This window comes from Motacilla alba, chromosome 10 (genome assembly GCF_015832195.1).
Source record: "Motacilla alba alba isolate MOTALB_02 chromosome 10, Motacilla_alba_V1.0_pri, whole genome shotgun sequence".
NCBI classification, from domain to species: Eukaryota; Metazoa; Chordata; class Aves; order Passeriformes; family Motacillidae; genus Motacilla; species Motacilla alba.
The window spans coordinates 13,102,990-13,130,748 of NC_052025.1; the positions used below are offsets into that span (position 1 = coordinate 13,102,990).

Consider the following 27,759-nt stretch of genomic DNA (forward strand, 5'->3'; position numbering starts at 1 on the left):
TGCCATGGCTCCAAGTGTCTGCTTGATATGGAAAGCCAGAGCTACACTCAAACAGGCACTGGAGCCTCAGAATTCAGGGGAACAATGAGCCTTTGAGACTGGTTGAAGCTCACACTCAAAATCCTCTCCAGTCCAAGAGGAGGAACTGAAAGTTCTTAAAGAGCAGTTAATCTCCTTATAAAATAGGTGTCTCAGCTGAGAACCTTTAAAGAGGAGTTCAGCCTTTTCTGTCAGCTAGCAAGGGAGCCTGGAGCACTGTTAGACATCTAATGTTTAGAAATTGGTGGGTGATTATGCATTCCATAAATTCTCCTTGTATCCTGAACACTTTTTTTCTGGAGCTGCTGTCAGCCCTAAATGTAACTCCCTCAGACATGGGAAGCAAAACCAGCACAAACACAAAAGAAGAGAAACCAGATTCTCCCAGATGTGAGGAGTGAAGATGGCAGCTTGGGCCATGATCCAAGAAGTCAGTAAGAGTCCTTCAGCTGATAGCTTTCTCATCCAAATGCACTGGCTCACTATAAACCCCATGCGAACCACAAAAGCTGTGGTTTCTGTGCACCAGGATCTGAGCTGCCAAAGCCCAGTACAGAGGAGGAGGAAGAAAAGATTGAGGGACCTGGAAAATCCTCAGAGGGAGCTTGTGTAGGATGGATAAAACTCATCTGAGCGGCAGCATCCACTTGCCCCCACCACAGGATGTCCTATTGCTCTGCTGGAGCGTGTGGATGATGCACAGGCTGCACTGGAGATTTTCCCCAGTGCACAATTTGACTTCTCACTTGTTTCAGGAGAGGCCTGCAACCTCATCTGTACAAAGATGTAGCCTTAACAATGAGAAATCATCCCTCTTTGTCTGCAGAACAAGATGTGAATGTGGCTACAGAACAGCAAATCTCTGCAGTGCTTCTATGCTGGCAGAAGATTCCAAAGAACCATGGAATGGTTGGGTTGGAAGAGACCTTAAAGGGTTCATGGACGGCCCTTCTGCTCTCACCCAGCTCCGCCCTTCAGAAGGTTGGCTTTCCAGAAAGTAATGAAGTGTTTGAAACCATGTTTTGTTACAGAATCTGTAGGAGTGGAGACCTAAATCTTCACAGGCTCTGCTCGTTACTGCCCAGATCTGGTAGCTGTTAATACTCTACTACCCAAAATCACCTTGGATGCTCCTGAGAAATACCACGTGGAAGTTCACCTAACAGGGCACTGGGTGGCACTGGAAGAGACACTGCAAAGCTGGTTCCTGCCAAATTCACAATGATTTTTCCAGGTGGGCAGAAAACGCTAGCTTGGAATAACAACCACCTCAGGAGGCTCAAGGTGAGAGCACAGGACCATGTGTGTGGCTGTATGGTCTCTCTACACACTGTGTCACCCTGATGACATGTTGTGACCCCATGGCCCCATTGCATTAATGTCCCTTCATGGGAATGGGCACCTCTCACAAGATACAAAACTGCAGCAACCTCTGGCTAAGGACACTTTCTGCTGCGCTACACACATCAGACTCCACCGTGATCTTGGGGGAGGCTGTCCATGCTGGGAATGCACACAGCTGGTGATATTAAACCTCCTCACAGTGTCACACCTTGGACACAAAAAACACAGGTGAGCAGTCATATCCTATCTGGGCCTTGACTTGGAGAGTACAGCATGCTGCTGGTGCTTGACAGCAGTAAAAGCGACCTTTCATCCAGCTTGGAAGAAGAGCTTCCAGCTTCATCACAGTCTCAGTATCTGCCTCTTTTTGCTCCCCATTTTCTCTTTCCAAAGTTGGCACCTGAAAGTTTTCTCTGCATTAATTCCAGACATTGTGTAAACACTGTGCTTAGATTTACTTAAATGAGGCTGTTTCAGCCCCAGTTTTCCTCCCAAGTGGATTTCCTGCCTCATAAATTCAAGACATGAACAGTTCAGTTCTGCTAGGAAGGTGGAATCTCAAACTGATCCTCCCTTTGGGATGACCTGGAAGACAAAAGGGCAAATGGCATGGGAGAGGGCCTGGGGTTTTCTGGTTACTGGCTGAAAGAGGGGAGCCATCCTGCCATGTGCTGTTCAGGATACAGTGCCAGAGCTCCAAGGCACTGTTACTCTTTGCCATAAATAATCTGCAACTTTTGAAATCTACCAATTTCTTGGCATATTTTTTTCCCTTCATAACTCCAGAAGATGGAGAACAGTCTTTTCTTACTGAGCAGATCACTGGCATTTTCACTGGAGAAGCAAGGGATGGCTATTTTCTCCTGTACCCAGATCCTCAAAGTACTTGTGACCCCTTAGAAAGGCACCTGCATATGAAATGTTCCCACACACTCTTTGTGCAAGGCAAGAAGAGGGAGTCCTAGGAGTAAAAGAACTTTTCCTCTCAGCCTCTACTCACTGGGACTTCAGGTAATTTCTCTGGCAGCAGTGTGAACCCCCAGCCACAATGAAACTGAGAGTTTTTGCTACTGCTGCTGAAGGATCTCACACACTCTGGTGTCAAAAGAAGGGTCTTTGCCAGAGCATAGGGGTGGGTTTTCACCAAAGTGGTCTGTTGTCTGGGAATTATATGATCACTGTCAGTTCTGAAGGTACTGGGCTCACTCTGCCTTCCAGCTTATGGAGAGGGCACACAGCACAAAGAGACCACAAGTTTCACATTCAGACTATAAATGAGGGTTTTGCTGCCTTGGCTGTGTTGAACAAGACTCTCCTACTTCTCCATTTCCTCTGCCAGCAAACCTCTGACAACTAAATTGAGCACAAAACATCCATGCCAGCTTGTATTTCTCCAGGAGGTTGAATGGTACAGGAAGGATTAAGGACTGAGAAGCAGCTTTTCACTCCCATCTCTGGTTCTAGGAAAACTTAATCAATGGCTGGGCATTGCAGCCCCTGAAACTGCCTCATGCATGACAGCAGGAGAATGGTTCGCTGTCTCCTCTCATTTCCTCCTCAACCAGCTCTCCCAGACCACTTTGTCCCCCTCTTGACAGCTTCAGCAGTGGTGAAAGATTTTGTGGACCATGGACAAAGCGCTGCCTCTTGGTCCCGTCCAGGGATGGAGCCAAGCACCAGCGGATGCTGAGCAGGGGCAGTGCCCGAGGCTGCTGGCTGCCTGTGCAGACCAAGGGCTTTCCTGGAAGTGTGGATGGCTTAAGGCCCTGTTGAAGTCTCACCAGATAATCTCTTCTTTCATGTTTTCTCTTGCTATTCATCCCCAGTCACTCTCCCAGCCATTGCCATCTCATGGCACCTGGTAGCCATAGAATGATAGAATGGTTTTGGGTTTGGTGGGATGTTAAAGATCATCCAGTGCCAAACCTTCTGCTGTGGACAGGGACACCTTTCACTAGACCACTTTGCTCAAGGCCCTGTCCAATGTGGCCTTGAGCACTTCCAGCCATGGGGCATCCACAGCTTCTCTGGTGTCTCACCACCCTCACAGGAAAGGATTTCTTCTTAATACCTAATGTAAACTCCTCTCTGTCAGTTTGAGTCCATTCCCTCTTGTCCTGTCACTACATATTCCTGTCCCGAGTCCCTCTCCAGCTCTCTTGTAGCCCCTTTAGGCACTGGAAGTCCTCTCAGGTCTCCCTGGAGCCTTCCCTTCTCCAGACTGAACACTCCCAGCTCTCCCAGCCAGTCTCTAAAGAAGTGCTCCAGCTCTCTGAGCATCTTCATAGCACTGCATGCCTGCACAGTTCCTTCCTTTTTTTGTGTGCTCAAACTCTTCCTGTACCAGGAGACCATTCTGCTGTGTTTAACTGAATTTAACTGGCTCAGTGAATAAGTTCTGTGTTTAATTTAGTGCTGCTCTGTTCCTTTTGGGGAACAGAGTGCAGTCAACTGTCCTGTCCTGCACCAGTCATTCCAAGGGGATTTCACAGTGCAGGGATCACCGAGGGATGCTCGGCTCCCCGTGCTAGGGGCATTCCACTGGGCACGGACACTCATCCACTGCTCCTATTCACTTGTGAGGTCTCTTTGTCCAAACAGTAATTCCTGCCTTTGGTTCAGACTGTCCTTTTCTTCTTGGGAAGAAACCAAGGGGGACTCCAGGCAGAAAATAAATCTCTCTCTTGTGTTTTTCTACTATGGTGATGCTTTAGAGCGAAGCCAAATTATACAGCAGAGAAGAGACCACTACAAGAAAGAAGATAAGGACAAAATGGTTCACAGCCAAACTAGCTTGTTTTGGGGCTGCCACAGAGAGGGACCATCCATCAGAGACCTCAACAGCTTTAAGTCCTATTTTATGAGACTGGCAAGGGAGCTAGAAAGAAAAGAGCAACGTGATGGAAAAGATGCTAAAGAAATTGTCCTCCCTGCAGTAGATGTTGTTCTCTGGGTGATGTATTCACCCACCCAGGAGGAAAGGTAGTGGGACTCTGCATCATAGGAGAGAGAATAAGTAGCAGAAGAGTTTCAGTTCCTTGCCTTAGGATTCTCATCTTGGCTCAGGCCAAAACTTCACCAAGAAAACCCTTCAAACAAACACTTCCTGAAAAAAGCAACAACGATAAAAAGATAAGATTTTAATCATATGGGACCCATTGCTCAGTCCAAAACTCAATCACAGCCTTTTCCTTTTTTTTTCCAAAGGAGATCCTAGTGGCTTCCTGAAACTCTGCCCACACTGAAAGGTCTGTTCCCCTCAAACACAGGGTGAAACTACCCTAAAGAACAGAGACTGCACTGGAAATACAGCCAAACTCTGTGATCTGAATGCACATTTTGTATATAGAGATCCTTTAATTCTATAAATCTTATAAATGGTTTTAGGTATGGTATAACAGGAGAAAACTGTGTGGATGTGACATTGAAAGAGAGAGCATGAGGAAGACAATTACTGTCTCCAAAATAGGTTTCAGTCTAGGGTCAGTGAATGAGTATCAATAATCTTTTCATTCCAGCTCACATCTCTGGGCTCCACTGAATAACCCCAGCACAGGCAGATGACAGTCTCTGCCTTAGAGATCTTGGAACCTAGAAAGGTGATGCTGGCCAAGAATGGTGAGCCCAAATGTGAATTTGGGGAGACCACGGGAATCCTGAATGAAAGCAAGGCTCTAACACGAAATATAAAATTATTCAGTAAGGTGTAGACTGTGAAGGGAAAGAAATGTAACCTTAACACAAGCCACAGGCATTTGGAGAGCTGCTGCTGCTCTGCCCAAATTTGCAGTTTGCTAAGAAAAGTCTGCATGTCATACCTTCAAAAAGAGAAAGTGAGGTGTGGAGAAAACCCAAACAGCAATTAGATGGGAAAAACAAGTTTTCTGAGAGGTGAATAAATCAATTCCTATGTATGAGATGTGGCTGAGGAAGAGCTCCAAAATGTTGTCCAGTGTTTGCTGAAGTGTTCTGTAAGGGCGACAGAAAATGTTTTTCCAGAGATATGTGGAGCTCCTTAAAACCAACAGTGCCCACATTTTGAGGAACAGAAAGGCACCAACACAGATCCCCTTGTAGGGGGAATAACTGCCTAGCAAAGTGTTTAAAATATGCACATATGGTCCAGCGTTGATGGAGGAGATGTGGGCTTTAAAATGGACCCTGGAGCACGTTATGCTGGTATTTAAACTCAAATATGGAACAATACTAAGGGAAACTCTATGAAAGTAAATTTGTTTTGTACTATTGGCATGAAAGACCAATTCAAAGGCAAGCAATAATTATGATTTATTTTAACCTGTCTTGTCATTCTTCCAATAAGACAGGCAGGTAAATTTTCTTGTGGCTACATCCAGTTACCACTGGAATCAGTAGTAAAGATGCCATTTACCTCTGAGGCTGGGAACATTCATCCCAAATTCTTCTATTAAAACCTAGTCTAGACAGGTAACTGCTTGCAAGTCCTGAAAAGACAGCAGGGAGAGCCCTCAAAAGGATGTTTAAATCCCCACAAGTTGGCACAGAGAACACTGCTTGCAGACAGAAGAATTGATTCCTTAAGACAATACAGCAAGGAAGATGCTCTATGGCTTTTACACACAGTGTGAGAATTGGATGAAATCATACATAACGTTTGGGCACTGTCATTAGTGGACATTGGTGCACCACTGAAATAAACCACACAACAGGAAAGATGTTCAGGAAAATCGCTGACAGCTAAATGTTCAAACCAAAAATATTCTCTCTAACATTTAGGATGAGCATTCTGGCAAACATGGTTGAATGAGTCATGCTTTCAGTTAATGGTTTTTAATGAAAGCATAATGGGAAGGTGAGGGCCTATAGTGAGATTCATTTTGGCCCCTTAAGTTTGGTCCATACAGACTCCAGCCTTGTCCAGCCAATATCTGGGGTCCCTCGAACCTCCTGTGGGCATTGGGAATGTACAAAATCTGTGCTGGACACCCTCTCCCCTCAGGCTGTGAGCCCTGTGCTTGCTCTCTGCACGACTCAGTGAATCTCATTCCCACCACAAGGAGGTTGCAAAAGGGAATGAAAACTAAAAGCAAGTATTTTGGAAAGCAAGAGACACAGACCCACTGGCCATTAACAAATTTAACAGATGGCTTCTATATGGTGCTTTCAAGGATCTTGAGTACAAGTTTTGACACTTTAGCAAAGGGTATAGTGCTCTCTCATGAGATGCCTTGAGATTTCTGGGGATGTCAAAACTGTGTAGTAGAACTCTGATGGTCTGCCCAATTGTGCATGGTATTTCAGAATTTAGAGATGCAAATGGATTAGCAAGGCACATAATGGAATTTGCAGAATTGCTTCTCTCTGTCTTTGGGTACTCTGCTGTAAAACTGGCTTTGAATCCCTAAAGCAACTTCTGGGAAAGGAGTGATTTTATAAGGGAGATAAATCCAATCGGCTATCAGAGCCTCTAATGACCCTCACACCCAACCAGTTTAGTAATATTATTGTTTAATTATACCCAACAGCACAGAAGAGAGAGACATCTCTGATGGGTGAGGTACTGCATGCGGATTTACAGAAAACCAGTCAGCTGCACTTGATGTTAGAGAACAGAGAGCAATCCAGTTGGAGAATAGAAGAAACTGGAAATGAACTGTGCCAGGGTTGAAGAGAAGGTGCCAACCAATGTATTTATCTTCACTTTTGCCAATACACACAATGGAGAAATGAGTAAAGCTTGAGTGTTAATCTGAGACTGCAGTGTGAGAAAGTTTCCATTCCAAGCACAAAAACCTCCAGCCTTTTTGTCTTTTCTGCTAGACTGTGATTCTGAAGTTGCTAGAACACCCTTTCTCCATCAATACCTGAACAGATGAGATGTCATTGAACATGCAGGAGGAGTGGAGAACCTTAGCATCTAGGAAAGAAAGGGCTGAGCATAACATTCGCAAAGTACATGTGTTTATGTCAGTTCAATGTGCTTATCCAAGCACAATGGCGATTGTATGGCAAATAACCAAATACCAATTGTGTGCAAATAACCAAAACATGAGCAGAAGTGAGGTATCCTGTGTGGATTTAAAACATGAAAAAGGGCAGTGTGATATTCAGCAGAGGCCAGATCACTTGAGGACTTATTTCTCAGGAAGGCTTCACAGACCACACTGAACTTGAAGCCACATTTCTCAGAGGGGTGATGGTGCCTGGGCAAGATAATTCAGGTATGGTTTATGTGCCAGTGAGAGCTGGAAGCACAGCATTGAAGGTGAGCTGAACAGGACATCTTGGTTGTTTCTGAGTTCTTCATGTCTGTAACCCACATTCCTACCTGGATATGGCAAAAGAATGGCCAAAATGGTCTAAAACACATTCATCTGCTGATGGGTACATGGAAGGTGCATGTGCCTATCTCTGTGCTGATATGGGAATGATTTTGCAGATGAAATGGGTACAGCACTGCGGAGGGGATCAAGGGCATGCTGGGGTTGGTCTGGAGCATTTCAAAATGCTGGACAGATTCAGAGCTGAGCAATGAAGACCCTTCTGTCCTCTGCTAAACACAACTCAACATTACTGGTGGTGCAGAATCCTTTCATGTCTCCTGTCACAGGCAGGAAGCCATACAACAGGACCAGCAGGCGACCTCTGCTGCAAGCAGCATCAAGGGTTTTGTCCAGGAGACAAACTGCAGGGAATCTGGGACTTATGAAGGCACAAGGATTTTGTCCTGACTCTGGAAAAGTGGCTCCTGGTCTTGAAGGACCGAGGAAGGGTCACAATCCCACAGGCTGGCTGGCTAAGCAAAGAGGTAATCCCTTTTCCTGCTGGCACACAGTGATGGTTGCAGGGTAGCCTGAGCTCTGTGGCCACTGACCACCCTGTTTCTTGAGAGAAGGCCCAAGTATCAGTGGTGAAGGGCTTAGCTGGCAGCCCAGAGTCCCTCTCTGCACAGTGCTGGTGTAGTAGGCAGTATTAGCAGAGTAAGAACCCTGCAGCCTGATGGGATCACTTACATATCAATTACTATGAGGCAGCAGGGTATTATTTATACAATAAGTGCTATACAAAACAGCAGAGCAATATTTAGAGGGCAAATACTATGGACAGGAAAGCTACAATTTGTTCTGCACCAGCAGGATGTTCTGTGCACTCCAAAGTGCCAGGCAGGATGAGGGTGATGCTTACATGCCAACTACTGTATGAGGACAGGTTATTATTTAAACCCCAGATACAATGGTAGGGAAAGAGTATTATTTACTAACCAGCCCAAATGCAATAGCAGCAGTGGCAGTAACTGCATGGTATAATTTACAACAGAGGAAAAGACATAATTTGCAGACCAGCTATTACAGATTGGGAGGGTGTTTGTTGTGGTAGAGCACTGAAGTATTACTTTGAAGCTGAGCACTATAGAGGTACAGAGTATTACTTATACACCAAACACCAGAGAAACTATTTTTTGGGGGTAAGTAACAGTGACAGTTAATCATTTATATGAAAGCCATTCTGTAATTTCCAATATGTAACCAACATGATTATTTCAACCTTGAAACTGCGGTACAGATGATGTAATGTTAATTATACTGAGATCTACAGCTGCTCTACCACAGGACTGCTAAGCTGGAATAATCTTCTGCAGACAGTAGATTTAGGCCAGCCAAACTACTGAATCTGCCCTGCCCTGTGCAAAGCCTGTGGTGCCTGGGGATTTCCAGGGGTGTTTATCTCTGACCCCGTGCAGGATCCCAGCAGGAGCTGCAGGTTTTGCTGTGGATTACAGATTATTCAATCACCAGCACAGCGACTGCTCCCTCAGCAGAGGTGCAAATGATGGATGGGAGCTCCAGCTGGAAGGGATCAGCAACATTTTCATCTGTTTATCAGCTGCTGGCCTTTGCGTTTTTTTCCACACACCTTTCTCATCCAGTCTGTGATCTAACCTCAGGCAGGAGATGTTCCTTGATTATTTCCTTTTAGTTTCCCCTACAGATTTTTGTGTCCTGTCGAATTATTCCTATTAAGTCAAATCTGTATGTCCTACAGCAGTGACAAATGATTCCTTTTGTCATTCAGTGGTTGTCTACACTACTAAATAAACAAATAATAGAGTGTCCAAGACTTCTGCCCACTGCTAACCAAAGGCACTGGAGAAGCCAAAGGCACATGGAAATTGCCAGACCAGATGAAACCAATGGTGTGTGTTCAGACCAGCATCCTGTCTTAGACAAGACCTATATTACCAGCTTCAGAGCAGAGTTCTCATCATCGAAAAATAGGGAGTAAATTGCTGAGGAGGAAGTTTCTTTTAACACGAGGCATTTAGTGGTTCCCTTCTGCCTTGAAGCATGAGTATTTACATTCCATATTCTCCCACTAATGTACACTAGGTTTATTTGGCACGGCTTAATAGACAATTTTACTCCTCTCAGGCCTAACCCGTGAGCACTACCCTGCCAGATGAGATTTCCTGTCCTGATCACTTCATCCCCATGACATGAGGTGGCTTCTCTTGCAGATGCCTTTTTGTCTTTTGTCACTTGATGTGGGCTCTGTTGAAGTGAGTCCCTTTCCTCCAGGACCTGCCCTACCCAGTGCTGGGCACAGAGGCAGCCTGGGTTCATCTCCCCCACACCAAGGTGTGTGTCTCAGGAGATCCCTGGCTCCCAGGTGGCTCCCTGATAACATGGTGGCAGCCAGGACCATCCCAGTGTTCAAGGGCCATGTGGTGCCTCACTAATATCATAGTTCTTCACACCCAAGCTCTTCACAGCAATCATTGCTCCTCTCCATCATAAGCCCCCATGCAGTCAGGACACAGTGACAATCTGGCAGGAACTGAGCAGTGAGGTAGGGCTATTCATTCACCTGAGTTAATTTTGGGTCTTGTCCAAAATTTTCTCTGCTTCAGCTGCCCAGGGTATCCACTGGCTTGATCTATAAAATGTGTTCTATGGAAAAGCCAAGAGTTGCTATGCCTTGGTTAACATAAAGAGCAACTACAAAGGTGAAAACCCAGAGGATTATGCTAGTCACAGGTCTTTCATTACCCTACTTTCATCTCTTGCTCCCTTCTCTCAGCAGAGCTCTTTCTGTGGCTCTCCTCCTGCCCAGCTCCCTAGCACAGCAAGGTTTCCCCCTCAGCCATCCTCAGGAACTGCCAGACCTACGGAAACCCACGGGCAAAGCCAGCTCCCAGGCTTCCACGCAGCATGAACAGCAGGAATGAGGTCCTGGTGGCTTCTGGACATCTCTGTGTGACCAGCATGCTCCAGCCACAGCATGTCGCTTATCCTTGCTTGGTCACAGCAGCAATGACACGGCTCCAGCTGCCTCCATCCGTGTGCTGGAGCCTTCGGGAGCACTGGATCACTACAGCTGATGGCACAGCAGTTGGGCTTGTAAAGCAGGGGAAGGAAGTGGGAGCAGGGCACTCCATGGGGCTGCTACTTAACACCTCAGGGCATTTCAACAGCTAAAGCACATGGAGGGGCTTGGGGTGCCCAAGCAGAATGGTTCTGCTGTTTCCCATACTTCCCCCACCCCTCTGCTCTCTGCTCTGTACAAATCAATCATCGGGGAGGGGGGGATGTTATGCAAGGGAGACGTGGAAATTTTTCTTATAAAAAGGAAAGTCCAGTGAAAAGCACACGGAGGAAAAGAAAATCTCGGTGTGAAGCGTCTCAAAAAAGACTGCGCGGGTAACGCGACAAAACCCCCTGCCTATTCATCAGGCCAACAAAAAGCTTCTTTAGATTTATACTGTGAGCCCATTGAGAGGGAGGGGAGGGAGGCAGCTCACACACTGCCCTTGTGCACACAGCAGAGCCCGCAGACCTGCCCCGCACACACAGGCTGGGCTGTTCTGCCCGCTCACAAGGAAGCTCTGAGTTCTTAAAAGTAAACTGTAAGGTTTCCGTTGTTGCACTGGGCTCAAGTAATTTTTTTTTTTTTTTTTTTAATATATAACAGCTCCCTCTCTTTGCCGTCCCTCTCTCTCCTCCACTCTTTAAACAGCCCCGGCTGCTCTGGGCTGCTCGGCAGCCGTCGTGCGCTGGCTCCCTATGTGGTCCAGAGCCGCTATGAACACGGCTTTTGTTAGTGATGCTGGGAAGCTGCCTGAGAGCGGCACACACAGCCCGGCTTGTTCCACACGTGGAGGCTGCAGAGGGCTCGGGAAGGGGGGGAAAGGAGGAGGAGGAGGCGGCGGAGGAGAGCAACTTGGGTTAGGATGTCTTGTGGTAGAGCGGCCGTCCCACTACTGGCAAGGGAAAGGGGGAAGCAAGGAGATGGAGGAGGGTGGTGGTGGTGGAAAAGATGCCTCAGGCGGCTAAGAAAGGTCCCGTTGATTTTCAAAATGGGACCAGCTGGCCCTCCACCAGCCCACGTTGCCGCCGGGTGTCAGTCAGCATGGGAAGGCAGTGAAGTCACTGGGTCCGTGCAACTTACAGAGGATCTGCCCCGGAGAGGGAAGAGGAAAGTAAAGACTAACAACAGAGTAGATTTTGGAGTTCTGGAGCTCCTAATCATTATGTGTATTCCTGGGTGAGACCAGAGCACTTAACAACGATCTAACGTTTTTTTCATGTACATTCATTTGTTTCTGTCTTTAAAGTGATACCATCCATTCTCTTTTCCTTTAAACCCCTTAATATCCCTCACTCATTGGGAGTGTTTTAGAGTGATGAGCTGCAGTTTGCTCTGATGGAATCTAAGTCTGCCGAATTTTGTTTAGTGTCATCTTTTCCTTAGTAAGTTTTTCCCTCCACCTCTTTCACATCCTCAATTTCCTATCCTGTCTGCTCTCTTTGCCATCCATCCATCCATCCATCCATCCATCCATCCATCCATCCATCCATCCATCCATCCATCTCCATGCCTTGTGCTGCTGTCAAAGCTGGCTACTGTGCACGGAGGTGATTATATGAAACATTAAACAGCAGCTCAAGTGGAACAGATGGAGCGCCCCTCCAAAGACTGCCCAGGCTGCAGAGAGAGCTCAGCCTCTGTCCCAGCCAGTGACGGGGGGAGGTGATGCCTCCCCTTCTCCACTCTGACAACAACTCGAAACATCTCAGAGAGGGGCAATGTCCCCTTTGACCTGTCAGGGTAGACACAGTCTCTTGAAGCCAGCAGGAAAATATAACATCAAACAATCAAAGCAAAGAAAGGAATAGTTCAGCTTCCAATAGTGCCTTTGCAGGATTTGAAATCCCACAAAACTCAGTCCCCAAACCACTGGCCCCTCTGCCCAGCCAACATCCTTTACCGGGAGCTTATAGATGGAAACCAAAGTCGTGAGGAATGCTAAGAAATTCCTCTCTCCCAACTATTTCATTGTGGGATGTTTCTCCCTTTCCACATCTGGCAAAGCTATTTTAGAAACCAAGGAAAGCTTAACAAACTGACGTCTTTTTAGCTAAACAACTCAAAAGGGAAAGGTTAAAATGCACTCTTTATTCTGAGCGCAGAGCTCTACTGAGCACAAGATGTAAATGAGAAGTCTTAAAGAGTAGCAAATGAATGGAAAGAAGTAATTTCTGATAGAGATTCTGACATATAAAACCTTTTTTTTTTTTGCTTGCTCTACTTCTGGAGAAGAGCTCAGCTCCCTGAAAACTATTGCTAAAAATATATTTCATGTGTGAATGGCTTTGGAAAACGGGCAGGTACTGAGGAACACCCGGAGCAGCTCACTGGAAGCAACCCAGGGGACTCTGCCAGCCGCCAGCCCTGACATCCTCACGTAAGGGGAGAGCTGTCAAACCCTCAGGCACCCTGGCTCTTTTCATTCTCTTTCTGAACTTGCCAGCCCCTCCGGAGCTCAGCACCCCTCCAGCTCAGGGCTCACCGTTTGCCTGCCCTGTGGCAGAGCAATGACACCGAGCAAAGCCATGACCACAGGAAAGCCCAGCACTGGTTGGGACACTCGCCACAAATCAGCAGGACAGCAGCCTCTGTCCCCAGAGCTCAGGAACAGGGGCAGACACATCACCTGAGCTCCAGCAGCAGCTGCAATCCACCACAAACAAACACCAATGGCTCAGAGGGAGAATGGGGATAACCCTGTCTCTGCTCTCCCACCTCACGGTTCTGACTGTAGGATCTCTGAACCCATCCTTGCTTTCCCTCCCTTCCCTGAGCCAACCAACAAACCTGGCACACAGCTGTTGCCCCTTTTGGGGGTCTGCTCCCCAGAAGGTGCGGGGTGCTGGTGCAGCCCAGGCACGGGCTCCCCTTCGCAGCAGCCCTGCTTGCAGAAGGGAGAAGCTCCGGCTCAATCAATTTTACAACTTATCTCACATTTCTCTGCTGGTTGCTCAGCAGGGAAACAACCAATCCACTGAGAGCGTGCTTCTGTGGAGCACTTAGGAAAGTTAAGGAAAAGACACCAAAGAGAGAGAAGGGAGGAAAGTGCGATACGTTACCTTTAACAGTTCAGTGCAGTGCTTCCAGAATCTAAGTCCCATACACCTGGCAGAGAAATGAGGTCTTTTTCGGTGTTCAAGAAGTAAAGAGCTTGCCACCTCTTGCTGTCACTGTATGTCTTCTTCACAATCTCCAGATGAGTTTTCCTGCGTTTTTTGTTTTTTTTTTTTCCTTCCCCGGCTCCCCAGAAGAAATCAAAATTCCCTATGTGGTATTTCAGGTCCTTTCAGGCAGTGGCAGCAGCAGCAAGCTTGAAGAGTAAGTACTGTGTGTGAATGGCAAAAAAGAGAGAGAGGGTTTCAGACCACATTAGCTGCCACTGGCTGCAAAAGAGACCATCAAACTCCTGTCAGCCTCCTTAGATACCTCTTGAAGAGCTGGCACTCTAAGTGTATTGGATCCTCCTCTGGATTTTAGAGTAAAGGTAGGCAGGCATCCAGGGGGCAGGGGGAAATAGGAGGGCTTATGGACCAAAAAGGAAGCCCAGCCTCTTGGAAAGAAGGAGGGAAAAAAAAACAAAACAAAAAAAAAAACAAAACCCAAACCAAACACCCAACCCAGAAAAGAAAAGAAAGGGGAAAAAAAGCATTACTGAAAAAAAATCCTGTAAATGTAGAAAGCCAAATGGGGAGTGGGGGATTAAATTTAGCCCTCTGGTTTGGAAGCAAACTGGCTGGGGCACCACAAGTGGTTGACAGAGAAGAAATAGTTTGTGTAATAAAAAGAGAACGTGGTTTATGCAAACTAAAATAAGATGAAGCTAATTAAGGAACCTGAGCAAAGTATGTGTGTCTGCAGTGCAGTCAGTATCACTGCAGCCTGAGCAGAAAGGAGCTGATCCACTGAGAAGCCCAAAACCAGCAGCAAACAGGACAGTTCAGGGAACTTCTGCATGGCCCCACTTGCTACTGAGGTAGGGAGGCAGGTGATGGAGGGAAGGAAGGGATGCTTCTGGAAAAGGAAGCACCTGGAGCATCAGTGACTGATAAGTGAAATAAAGGCAGAGAAAGGAGGCATTTGGGAACAAGTTTGCTTAAAGGTTATTTGGGGTGAACTGGGGATAAATGGAGAGCCTGTACACACACCTAGTAACGGTGGAGCCTGAAGAGACTACCCCAAAACTGAGGAGGATTCCATAACTGAATCCTTGGCAGCAGTGAGGTTGTGAGAAAGCGCTGAGAGAACTGTAATTGCTTTTTCTTTTTCTTTTTTTTTTTTTTATTCTGTGGGGTTGCTGGTACCTTTGAGACAGATAAAAAGCTGTGACTGGGAAGGAGGAAATGGGTCTGTGACTGCAGACCTACACCTTGGCTTCTGCAGGGGCCAGATGACAGCTGGGAGCAGGTGAGAAACTGCTGAGGTGTTCACAGTCAAGAAATGCACTTTTGTTTGAAAAATCTGTTGTTTCTAATGTGGAAGAGACACCACCAGCCTAAAGTAAAGACAAAGTCTAAACTGAGTGCAGGCAGGTCCCCCTGTGCACCAGAACCACATGGCTGCCCTCAGTATCTCTCCTTCCATTTCTCTTTTAATATGATCTTTAATATCTGCACTTCCCACTCTTTTCCCAAGATCCTGCTTTTCTGTCTGATTTGTGATATAATAGTTTCTCCTTTCTCCATAAATTATTTTGGTCCCATGCCTTGCTTCAAAACTTGCTTCTTTGACTGCCTCACTTTTTAACCTGAGACTCATAACCACCAGCCCTGCATCCATCATCCTGACAGGTAATGCTCCCAGACCACAGAGCATGGAGCCTCACTTCTTCCTGCAAGTACCTTATTCCATCTCAGAGATTCAATACCAAATTTTGGTTGTGAATTTCCCTTTGAATTATCCCCCCACACCTTTTTTCCCCCAGTAGTGCAGTGCTTATACCAATTTCAGAACTTTCCAAGTGCCCATCTCTTAAAAGTCCAAAGGGCAGTGAGGGAAAGCTTTGGAAAGGACATTGGACAGTGTCTTTGCCACCTGAAACACTGCTTTTGGTGCAGCTCAGGACGTGTCTGGCTTTCTGGGCTGCAATGCACATTGTCAGGTCATTCTGAGCTTCTTATCCACCAACACCAAGTCCTGCTCCTCAGTGAGAGTAAACTCTGAACTGTTCTCTGCCCAGCCTGTATTTGTGCTTGCTTCCCTCACCTCACAAGCCTGTCAGTCTATAAGAGTGCTGTCTGTTCACATGAAATTTAATTCTTCATCTGCTGAGATAAACCAGGGCCCTACTCAAAGGGCATTGGATCCATCCAAGGGCTGCCACCACCTGCAGGTGCTGGGTGTGCTGGGACAGCCAGGGCTGTGCTGGATCATCACCTGCCTCCCCCCAGCACTAGCTGGGGTGTTTCCTCATGGACAGCACAGTGTAGCCATGGCAATGAAGGGAGACAGGCAAAACACACTGCAGATGGGGCATGACAGCTCATGCTCCAGGCAGGACTTGGTATTTCCAGCTGGGTATAAAAGACACATAGACAGGATCTATAAAATGTGACCTGGCTGATTTTGCTCAGACTCACGTACGTGAGACACTCTGAAACAGCTCATGCCTGACCACAGCCCTTTCTCCCTGTAACATAAAGATCTTTTGGGAAATGTACATGTTTAGTTGTTTTGCTGTGGAATAACTGAGCCCTCTGTACCCTCTGCTGCTGCCGTGGTTTGGCAAAGAAAACCTCATTTGAACCTTTGGTGAGCTTAAGCCAGGGAACAGAGAAAATTCCACTTCGGAGCTGACCAGTTAGGAAAATGTGATGCTCCACACATAGTGGTTTCTTAGCAGCTTCAGGAAAAGGATAGAAACTGCTCAGTACCTGCTGGCTGTCCCAGCTTTTTGTCTGCATCAGGAAGGATTGGAAAAACAGCTAAATATGTTCAGAGAAATTGTGATTCATAAATTGCTCTTGTGTTTGTTTGTTCTTTAAGCTGAGGAGTGGCCAGGTCAAAAAAAAGTCACATAGATGACTTTTGTTTTTTGTTTAAAGAAGGAAAGCAACAGTTCATGGCTCTTTGAAATACAGGTAACACATTGCAAAAGTGCTTGCAGTTAGGTAAGATTTTTACATGTCATTATAAAGTTAAAAGGAGGCTTATGTCTATTCTCAGTCAAGTTTAGCCTTCAGGGAGCATGAATATTTGAACAGAGAACAAACCCTGTAGCCAAGTAAAAGTAGATAATAGCTTTTCTGTGAAAACTATTGAATATCCAGAATTTATATAGTGGAAGCAGTCCCTGAATGAAAATGGCCAGAAAAGGGAAAAACAGCAGACAGAAGAAGGTTGTGTCAATTAAGGTGATAGTCATAGTTTTTCAAAAACAATCTAAAGTGGGTTTGGGTGAGTTTTCAGACAAGAGAGAGAGGGAAAGAAAAAAAATAAATAGAATATTAGTAGAATAAAGCATAAACCTTTCAAACTGCTTTTAAAAATTGTGCTAATCAAACCACTCATGGTTGTGAACCTCAGCTCCTTTCCTACAACTACCAGAGCAGTCATCCCACAGCTCTCAGCTTGTCTTACTCTCGGAATGAAAAGTAAGGTATTGTGTCCCTAAAACAGTTACAATTTCTGGAATTATTGTGTTCTATTAAAATAAATTTTTTTAAAAAACACTGGGGACGTGAGAATGGGCTGTGGGATCCCAGCTGCTCTGTGCACAGGTAGAGTGGGCTGCACGATTTCAGTCTGTGCACCATTTCAGTCTGTGAACACCCTTCAGGTTCTGCAGATTTAGGGTCAATCCATGACCTTTGGAGTCACGTGCAAAAAGTATTGTTGATGCTTTTACAGTCAGTTGTCTGACATTGCAACAGACACTTCTTGATCAGCTGCCACAGCTTCCTTCAGCGATCGATATTTGAGCTCCCCCTGCCCCGCGGTGCTGCCGAAGCTCTGACACCACGCTGAACTGAGGCACACAGGACCAAAGTGCCTTGCTCCAGGCTATGGGTGAAGGCAGTCTTACAGCCAGAACACCTCCATTCCCAGCCCTCTTCCCTCTTTCAAAGCCAGCAAAGCCCTTATCTGCTGCAGCAGCTCAGGCGTGTGTTTGCTGCTCTGCTAAGCTGTTTTCAGGGCAGTGATGCTCTGTAAGGGTGAAGCTGCCACCTCAAAATGCCAGCTTTGACCCTCACATTTGGGTTCTGCATTCTTCCAAGCCAAAATCCCATGATGGGGAATGGTGTAGTACAGAAATGTCCATGTCATTGCTTTTGTCACTGGGTCCATGAGGAGGGTCATTGTATAGTTTTAATTTGGAGTCTCACCAGAGGGATGAAAAGGGACAGTGCTGACACATCTCTAGCTAAAAAATTAGGAGGGGCCTAAAACCTCTCAGGAGAGGCTTTGTCTACTTAAATCTTATCCTGAAAGCACGGAAATGGACTGAAAAGAAATGAGTGAACATTTGGGGGTAAAAAGGACACAGAGGAACCTCCCCACCGAACACAGCACCTGTGCCCCTTTATTCCAGTGTGAATATCAGCCTTGTGGGTGCAGGTGGAAAACTCACCCCATATTTAAAGAGCCAACCCCATACATACACACACATCTTCTCTCGGGCCTGTTTGCATCCCGGATTGGAAACGGTGCCCTTCCTGAACCTCCTGAGCTGGACAAAGCACCTATTGAACCTGCAGTGGCCAGGAGGCTCCTGCTGAATGAGCTGCCTTCTGCTCCCAGCCCGTCCCTGCGCTGGCAGACGTAAACAGCGGGGCTCGCCCCCACCCCGATATTGTGGCTTGTTCATCCCCTGACAGAAATAGAATCCCGGGCTGGTGGGTGGGATGGTGCACACAGACCGAGGTTTGTTTGGCAGTGGGTTTTTTAAAAAATATTTTCTTCTTTTTGCTTCTCTTGTCCCCTTGGTGTCTTTCCGATTGCGCAACGGGGCTGTATGAAGGGAGTGGGGATGGACGCGTTTGGTTAAAGATTTGGGCAACACTGGATCACCAAGATGAGGCCTCTTATGCTTATCCTGGCTGCCCAGCATCTCATCTTCATCCTTGGATGGCCAAAGGGAAGGTCTGGAGTTGATGGGCATCACCAGATTAAAATACGTGGTGTCAGGGCTCACAGCAGCATTTGGGCTGGGCTCAGCACACAGCGGGGATGGCTGGTGTCCTGGGGCCACTCATGCCTCTGTTCTTCTGGAGGGCTCCCCGGGGATACTTGCTCTTGTGTTTTGAGGTGCAGGGAAGGGCTGACATCTCCTAGGTGAGGGGAGAGGGCAGTGGTGAGGTGGCAGCCTGGGGTGGCACAGGGCTGCTAATGGGATGAGACATGGCTTCACAGTCCATGGTGCACAAGGGACTTGCTGTCCCTCCTGCTGCCCAGCTCCATGCTCACAGTGTGTGACACATGTCCAGCCTTCCTGGCCGTCCCTGGGTGACAGTGAAACAGCTTTTGTACAGGAGGCACAGTGTGGATTGCTCCCTTGGCCAGGGCGAGGCTGTGCACAGCTCCCTGCCCTCACACACAACTCACGGCTGTCCCTTCCTCCTTTTTTCCCCACTTGCCACATTCATGCCCTCACCTCACCTTGTTAATCAGCTGCTTGGACTGAACCTAACTTCGCCCCCCTCCCAGCCTCCCTGATGGAGACTTGCAGGCTCAGCAAGGAAACGTGGGGGTGGGCACGACGCAGAATGTTTGTACAATGAATAAATGAAAACAGTGCTAATTTTATGTTCCTCCCAACTTGGGACGGAGCAACACGGGAATACAGCCCCTTTTGTACGGGCATGGGACATCTCCTCTGTTTGCCTTTCTCCCAGAATGCCTCTTCTCACCCTGCACAGTACAAACAGGTCGCTGTTGACCTTGGAAGCTGGGCAGGGGTTACGTCAAGCCCGGCAGGTTTGCTGCCCTGGGAACACGGTCTCGCACCCCTTGCTCTGGCAGGGGTGACGTACACTGAGCACTCCCAGGGGGGCTGGCCACCTCTGCCTGTGGCAGCAAGGAAGCCTGGAGGTCTCCCTGACCCCCCAGTGAAATTTGCTGTTCAGGGGAAGTTCTTCAGAGAGTTTCTCCTGTAGCTTTTGTTTGCTCTCTTTGTGGAACAAGGTTTTTTGTGGCATTTGTGTTGTTCCAGTGGAAAGTGTTTGCTTGTCTGAGGTCAGCAAGGAAGAGGCAGGGAGTGGATGTGGGAGTGCAAAGAGCAGGAAGCAAATAGGCTCTGGTAGCAGGTGTAGCTTCATCTGCCTCCTTCAAAAAGCTTCTCTGGGCTTGGTGGGATGTGCCAGGTGCTCTGGAGGTGGGAGAGGTCCCTGGAGAGGCTTTTGACCTGAGCACACCAATGCCTCTTCACAAGGAAATATTGAGCTGATTTGTTGATGGTGAAAAGAAAGCTCAACAGAAACACCAGCAGCAACCTGACCCATGGAAAGGGCTGCTCCAAGCTCTGGGTATGGCTTGTCCTGTGGACAGGCTTTGCTGAAAAACAGGAGGGATGAACCTGTGCCTCTCAGTGCTGAGGGGTGACTGAGGTGCTCCCCACCCAGAGTCACTTATTTCCAGAGGGGTAAAGGATTTCTCCTGAAAGCTGGAAGAAACACCTTCTGTATTTCCCACCCTGAAGGTCGTGGCCACTGTGCTGGTAATTTAAAGCCTCTGCAGAGGACCAGGCCAAGGCACTTGGTGGCAAAGAGCTTTCCAGGAATCCTCCAGGCTGAGCAGCTTCAGCTGAGGAATAAAGGGATTGCAAGGAGACTTGGCTCTGCTGGCATGCAACAGCCCAGAGGTCATTTTTTAAGCAGACTGTCCAAGAACATTCACAGCAGGCAGTGGGCTTTTCTTACAAACTGGTTTTCAGCCCTCAGCAAGAAGTGTATACTCATCTCTTGGCCTCTTCTGTCATCTCATTAACACAAGAATCCCCTTGAGCCTCTTAACCCTCTCAGTCCTGCCCAGAATATTCATTTTCACTTTCCCATTTATATCTCACTTCTTAATTTGCAAGTGAAAGAGGTTTCATTCTGGTAAACAAGAAAATGTTGTAAAAAAGTCAGTCTCAAAACCATAACCCCACTAAAAGCTTCACTCAGCTGGGCAGTAATTACACAGACCCATCATATAACAGATGTGGATGTAAGATCAGGGCTGGATGTTGCTATCTGCAGCTGCTGGAGCTGCCAGAACTCAGCTGCAAACCTGTACAAATGGAAAAGTGTGCAGGGGGCTTCTTGAGGCATGACACATGGAAACCTCGATAAATTATCCAACCTCAGGGTTGGCAGTGAGTAGGTAGCTTGTTCCTTCCACTTCTCTTGCATTTATTATTAGCCTTTCTCTTTCTTTTTCAGTTTAACTATGAAATTTCATCCTCTGGTTCCACCATTTCACTCTTTGTTTTCCAGTCTTCAGCAGATGTGTCTTTTTGTTTGCTGCACAAGAGAGGACATTTCTCTTTCTGGATTGCAGTTTGGGTAGGTGGAGCTGGAGTTTTAGGTCAAAAGGCCCAGAAATATCCTCAGGGTTACTCCTAATAGCACACCTCTACTTTTTCTGCCAGTGGAATATATAACCTGCCTCACCTTTTAGCTCTGAGTACTCAGGGGGGCAGATAAACCTTCCATTAGTTTAACCATGGTTAGAGAGGAGGTTGTGACCCCTCTCATCCTTTCCCCAGCACAGGACTGGGGTTCTCAGGGAAGCATCCAGAGTCAGGGAGGTGCTCATATGGGTCTCCATTATTAAACACACCTCCAGACAGCCTCCTCCTTTTCCTTAGCTCTGCGCTGCTGGGCTCTTCCCTCAGACTGATGTCTCTTCCTGCCCTCTGCTGAGTTTCTAGGTGGAAAAGATGAACAACAGAGGTTTGAGCCTGTGTTGAGGCACATGTGGTGTGGCTGGTAAGAAAAACCTGCCTTGGCTTGTGCTTGCGTTGGGAGAGAACATTTTGAACTGCCCCAGGCTTTTGCGTCCGTGCTGGGATCAGATCTGCACTCCCTGCCAGAGCTGGACCCAGCCAGGGGAGAAGTCCTCAGAACACCTTCCCAGCAATCTGTACACTTCTACTCCACTGGCTGCTGCTGCTTTCTTAAAAACCCAGCTGGGACCGTGCTTGGAGCTCTAAACAGGTCTCCCTTTGACGACTGCTGCCTCCTGGCATCTGTACATTTTTGGGAAACATCCCCCACTGGCCCGCAAAGAGGTGGCTGCAGCTCCAAGGAGGCATTTCTGTGCCTCTCTCCAGAAGTTCCTGGGGTCTGAATCTGGGTCAGGGTTGGACAGGTCCACCTGAGGAGTTGCTACAGTGGAGAGGAAAGCAAAGGACTAAAATCCAAATTCCCCCATCTTTATCAGAGCAGCTCTGAAGATCAAGGGCTCTCTGGAAACGTTATTCCTCAGCTGGGATGTTGAGATCCCAGTGTCAATATTTGTGAAGTGGGAAGGGCCCTGCCAGATGCAGCATTCCCAAAAACAAGCCTCTGTGCACAGGGCTGGGGCAGCTGCTGGGGCTCAGCCTGGGACACTCCACACTGCTGCAGAAGCCCCTGGCCAGTCCTGCCTTGAGGACTGGGGGAGGCAGAGGGATGGCTCTACTCACAGCCATAATCTGCCCCTTGGAGGTTTGGGTGAGATTTAGCCAGTTCTTCAGAGAAGCAGACAGCAAGCATTGTCCTGATGCCGTAGAGTTTCAGTAAAATGCACGAGTGAGTTGACTTTGATGCTGCAGCAGAGTTGTCTGAGGGCCTGGGGGCAAGAGCCTTGAGACCTGCTCAGGAATGATGCTGCTCCAGCACAGTTCCCGCACCAAAACTGTGTCAAAACTGCTCCCTCTGAGGGACAAGTTATTGGTGATTGACTCCCAAAGCCCTGGGACAGTTGGGAGTGGGCAAAGAGGTGAGACTTGATGTAATGACGCTGATGTGAGGCTGCAAGGGTAACGTCACTGTCCCCAGGAGGGGACCTGCCACCTCAGAGAGGATGGGCTGGGAGCCCAAACATGATGGAATGCCAGGACTCTTCAGGTGAGCCTTGAGACCTGGCACACCAAGACCAGCTGCTTCCAGAGCACTCCTTCCTTCCTTCCTTCCTTCCTTCCTTCCTTCCTTCCTTCCTTCCTTCCTTCCTTCCTTCCTTCCTTCCTTCCTTCCTTCCTTCCTTCCTTCCTTCCTTCCTTCCTTCCTTCCTTCCTTCCTTCCTTCCTTCCTTCCTTCCTCCCTCCCTCCCTCCCTCCCTCCTCCCTCCCTCCCTCCCTCCCTCCCTCCCTCCTCCCTCCCTCCCTTCCCTCCCTCCCTCCCTCCCTCCCTCCCTCCCTCCCTCCCTCCCTCCCTCCCTCCCTCCCTCCCTCCTTCCTTCCTTCCTTCCTTCCTTCCTTCCTTCCTTCCTTCCTTCCTTCCTTCCTTCCTTCCTTCCTTCCTTCCTTCCTTCCTTCCTTCCTTCCTTCCTTCCTTCCTTCCTTCCTTCCTTCCTTCCTTCCTTCCTTCCTTCCTTCCTTCCTTCCTTCCTTCCTTCCTTCCTTCCTTCCTTCCTTCCTTCCTTCCTTCCTTCCTTCCTTCCTTCCTTCCTTCCTTCCTTCCTTCCTTCCTTCCTTCCTTCCTTCCTTCCTTCCTTCCTTCCATCCATATGGGGATAGCGTTCCCTTAAGTGGTAATTGCTTGATATTGGCATTAGAAAAAAAAAAGATGCAAGAATATTTTCTTGCATGGAAGGAACGGCATCCATCCATGCTTTGCCTTGTCCTCCACCCTCTGTCCCCTCTTTTCCCAAGCACTGTCAGAAAAGGCTGGAGACATGTCCTTGGGGGCAAGGAAAAGCCAGATCCATTGCATGGGAAAGTGGAACTGAGCAGCAGCTGAGGCTGCAAAGGTGGAAGCAGAGTTAGACCAAGGAAATCCCCACCCTAGGGAGCAAGGGCTGTGGGGATGTGCTACCCTACCCCTTTCCTCTGCTTTCTTCAGCCCCCACACGAAGCACAAACATTCAGCAGACAGCCTGTCCTTTGGCTTGGGACTACTCAGGTGGGAAATAGTCTTTCAGGGCTTTTGATTTGTTTTACCCTTTCCTTTGTTGGGTCCTTTTACAGGAACCCAGAAGTAGCTGTTTTGAAAAGACAGCAGAGACTGTGTGGACCTTTGGTAACTTTTTTGACGACTGTGAGACCTGCCAAACAGCCCGAGAGAAAGGATCTTACTGTGTTGATTTGTTTTCTTTGGTTTATGGGGGAAAAAAATATTTCACACATAATTAGCACAGCCACAGAGAGATTGTATTAAGGGAGCTTTACTGGAAATTTCAAGGGGCAGAACAAGGGAAACCTGTGTTAACACTAGCAGCCAGGAGAAGGACCTTGCCTGCAAAACCGTGGCGAAGGACAATGTGGAGTGTTCAAGCTGCAAGAAAGAAACTGTTCAGGAGGGCAGCATGTGCATCAGGGGCTGGGATTAAACTAGGCTACTGCAGGCCACGATGCTCCTGATTCCCTTCCCCAGCCCCGCCAGGGCTGCAGGCTGCCAGCCTGGGTGGTCAGCTCTGGGGGAGACTCCACTGCCATGGATGGAAGAGCCCAACTTACTGCTCAGTATCAAAATCCTTGGTGTCTCCTTCAGCTAAAGCCAAAAATTTCAAGTAAAAATTTCAGTTTTACCCCCGTGCCAGTGTGAAAAAACCAGCCAGTCTTTCTATCTTGAAGACCTCTTCAGTATAACAGAAGAGCTCTCGCCTGCTTCCTCCATCTGCTGAAGCCACTCCTAAGAGAACAGGAGTTCTTTTAATGCAAAAACCTCCAAGACAAATCCAAGTTGCTCAGGTTTGTCCATACTCTGGTGAAAAGCCCACCACAGGCCTCTCTCCCTGGGTGTTTCCATGAAACCAGTCACTGGGGGCTCTGCATTCCCTGGAGTTCTCAGTTTCCTGGTGGACCTTGCTTATGTCCAAAAAGAGAGTTATGTGAGTGAGGTATGACCTTATTCAGGTGGTAGTTTTTGATGCCTGGAGCTCAGTGAGATGCCTGAAAATGAAGAACTTTCGTTTCTCTCTTACTCTAGTTTGAGGGACACTGATACAGGAGCAGAGGACTGATGTGTCCATGAGACCCACACTGGTACCTTACTGCACAGCACCTTCTGTTGAACTGTCTGAGCTCTCCACCCACACTGAGGTGCCATTTCAACTTCAGACACACAGAAGTACCATTATTTAAAAGCAGAGATTTGAAGTGCACAGCCCTGCCCCAGGCCATGTTAAAAATCTCTGCTTCACACGTATTTAGCTGCCCACAAATCAACCTACACTGCCCTGGTACAATTGTTCCCAGGCAGGGAAAGCAGCATTTAGACTCTCCTGCTCACAAATCCTGCTGCTTCCTATGAAAATAATGTGCTTGCTGCTGGCTGGTTTGTCTTCCTTATTGTTTCTGCTTGTTTGGTTTTTAAAGCTTACATCATTCAGTGGCCAGCAATGTCTTGGGTGTCATACAAGAGCCACTCTTTCCCAGGTTACCTGAGGCCAATGCCAGACTGAACAGCAGCTCTACAGAAGGCACGAATATACTGTGGCCATTTATTTCCTGCTGTGCTTAGGAGAGGAGTGAGGCATATTTGTGGTGGCTGCTATTAGACATCAGGGAGGAGCAGTGCCTGGTGGTTGGCAGAGGGATGGGCAGGGGCTCCTGGGTTATTTCACAGCAATGCCGCTGACTTTGAGGGGCAAAATGACACAACCTGGGCTCCTCATCCTCGACAGGGACATCAGTATATTTAACTATTCCACAGGCAAGTTGGCAGCACCTGGATAGTTCAGTAATTCAACAGCAGCTCAATTGTTTGTGTGTCACCTCAGCTGCCACCGAGTGTTCCCTGGCTGTATGGTGGTGCTTGGCATAGCACACACGCTGAGGGGTGCTGAGCAGGGAGAGCTGTGGAAGTAAAGCAGTGCAGAAAGCCACTCTACACTACATTCAAGTTCTGCCTATTCCTTTTTCTTGGGAGCTCATCTGTCCTCTTCTCCTTTCAGACTTTAGACCTTCCCCTGCACAATATTCCCCGCTGGAATCTTTTATGCTCTCCTGAAGCTTCTGACCTCTCTCCAATCTGAAAGGTCATTTTTTTGGTGCACATCCCTGACTCCCAGCTCATGCTCCCTCTGCTTTTCCATGTGCCAGCTTTACAGCAGAAGGCAAAAATACACTGAGGCTGTTTATTTCCTGCTCTGCTTAGGAGAGGAGTGAAGCTTGTTTGTGGTGGCTGCTATAAGCCATTGGGGAGGAGCAGTGCCTGGTGGAGCAGGCACTGGTGACTGGAAAGGTACCTGGGCTGAGGCAGGATCTGCCCAGGGAACCCTCCTGCCACAGGTGAAGGTGCTGCACTGGTGCTGCTGGGGCTGAGAATGGGCCTGAGGAGCATGGCATACATCAAACCCCTGCTGGCCAAGGAGAGCTGGGCACTGGGAAAATGGTTAAGCAAATGAGTGTTTATTCCCATTACTAAGCTGCTGCCTGTAACTCAGGTTGCTGATTAACTGGGAAGCAGTACCAGGAGGCAGGGCAGGCCCTGGGACAGTGTTTACAGCACTCCTCCTTGGCACAGGGTGAAGGTGGCCAAGAATAATCCTCTGTTAGCCACCAGCAAGGTGTGCTGGTTGGATTTTTCCATTTGCCCTGTGTGTGGCTCTCGTCTTTGTCCCCTGACTCATGCCAGCCCTGGAAAAGCCCCGGCTCCAGCTGTCCCCAAAGAGGCTTCTCTATTTAACACTGCTCAGGTTGTGGGGAGGTGGTTGGGGTGTGAGGAAGGACAGCACCCACCTCTAGGAGCCCTGGAGACACTCAGGCTCCGTCTGTCTCTTCACTGCCACTCTTCCCTCATTTAAAGCCACTCTGTTTACAGCCCAGTCTGGCTGCAGAGGTGAAGGGCTGGCTCATGGTGGCCTCGGGGCAGGAGACAAAAGATGGAAGAGGGAAGCAGGGCTGATGGCAGAGGCAGCCAGGTCGGCCGGGATTTTCCTTTGATGTGTGTCTCTGGCAGCACTGTTCCATGCTGCTGCAGCCTCTGCAATTATGGCCCTCCCTTCCTTGCCAATTTTCCATGTCCGTTAGTGCTGAGGTTGGTTTGTGACATTAATTCTTTTTCTGCTGACACGGGCAAATAAGCTGCTGGTGTGTCTCTGATTTAGGAAAGCCAGTGGTCCAGCACTTCTGCCACAGCCATGCAGAGTGAGGCACATCACTGGCAGAAGAGAGCAGGCACCAGAGCAGAACAGGGCACCACGAGTGGTGGGAAAGGGGGAGCTGGAAACCGAGTGCCCCAAAGCATCCTCCCTTCCCACTGCCTGGGAACTGCTGCTCCACACCCCAGGGGTCCTGCCCACAGAGCCCACAAACCACAGCACTGCCCTCAGGAATTCCCTGCCTCCGTGAACACCTGGGCCAGGTGCATGATCCCTGCCCCAGCTCAAGGCTGGTAGTCCCTAACCACTCAGAGTCCAGCACACTCCCTGCCATTTGTTCAAGTGGATGCTCAGAGCATCCCCTCCCTGCTGCTGGCCCTGCCAAACTCCCTCACTTTTGTCCTCTCTGACGTTTTTGTAACAAAGACACCTTGATTTTATCTTGCCTGCATCACTTTAACCTTAAAGGCAGCTTGAGCACAGGAGGAAAACTGCCTCCTTTCTCTGTGACAAGGAGTGACTCAAGGGCCCCTTCTGAAACCCAACTTTGGCAGGAATCTCATTTGAAAAACACTTGGCAAATGAATACAAGCATATAATATGGAACAACAATTCAATTATTTGAAGGTCCCTCAAAGCAGCAAGCCTGGAGAGAGTTGATGGGAAACTTCTGCCTCAAGATCAATATCAGAGATCCAGGATCAGAATCCAGATTGGGATATAAATGGTCACTTTTCAGTACAGCAAAATAAATAACATGAGGTTTATGAGGCTGGAGGAAGGAGAGATTGGTCTGGTATAACAGCTTCAGGCTTTCTGGACAGCAATATGTTTGCCTCCCCCACGCTGGGTCCAGCCTCTCCATGG

At 48.1% G+C, this 27,759-nt stretch overlaps 1 protein-coding gene across 3 annotated transcripts in view; it reads right to left on the reverse strand.

The window, feature by feature from the left end:
• The window catches only part of ACAN (aggrecan), a 47,474-nt gene extending 33,212 nt beyond the window's left edge, over positions 1-14,262 (reverse strand). Inside the window, exons 1-2 of one of the 3 annotated variants that reach the window (XM_038147504.1) lie at positions 14,155-14,239; positions 13,788-14,053 (exon numbers count right to left, since the gene is read on the reverse strand). The gene's annotated coding sequence lies outside the window, so the exon portion shown is untranslated. Of the gene's footprint in view, positions 1-13,787 lie in introns of all 3 variants that reach the window. The other 2 variants (XM_038147505.1, XM_038147503.1) reach the window with 2 other exon arrangements.
• Positions 14,263-27,759: the final 13,497 nt, after the last annotated feature.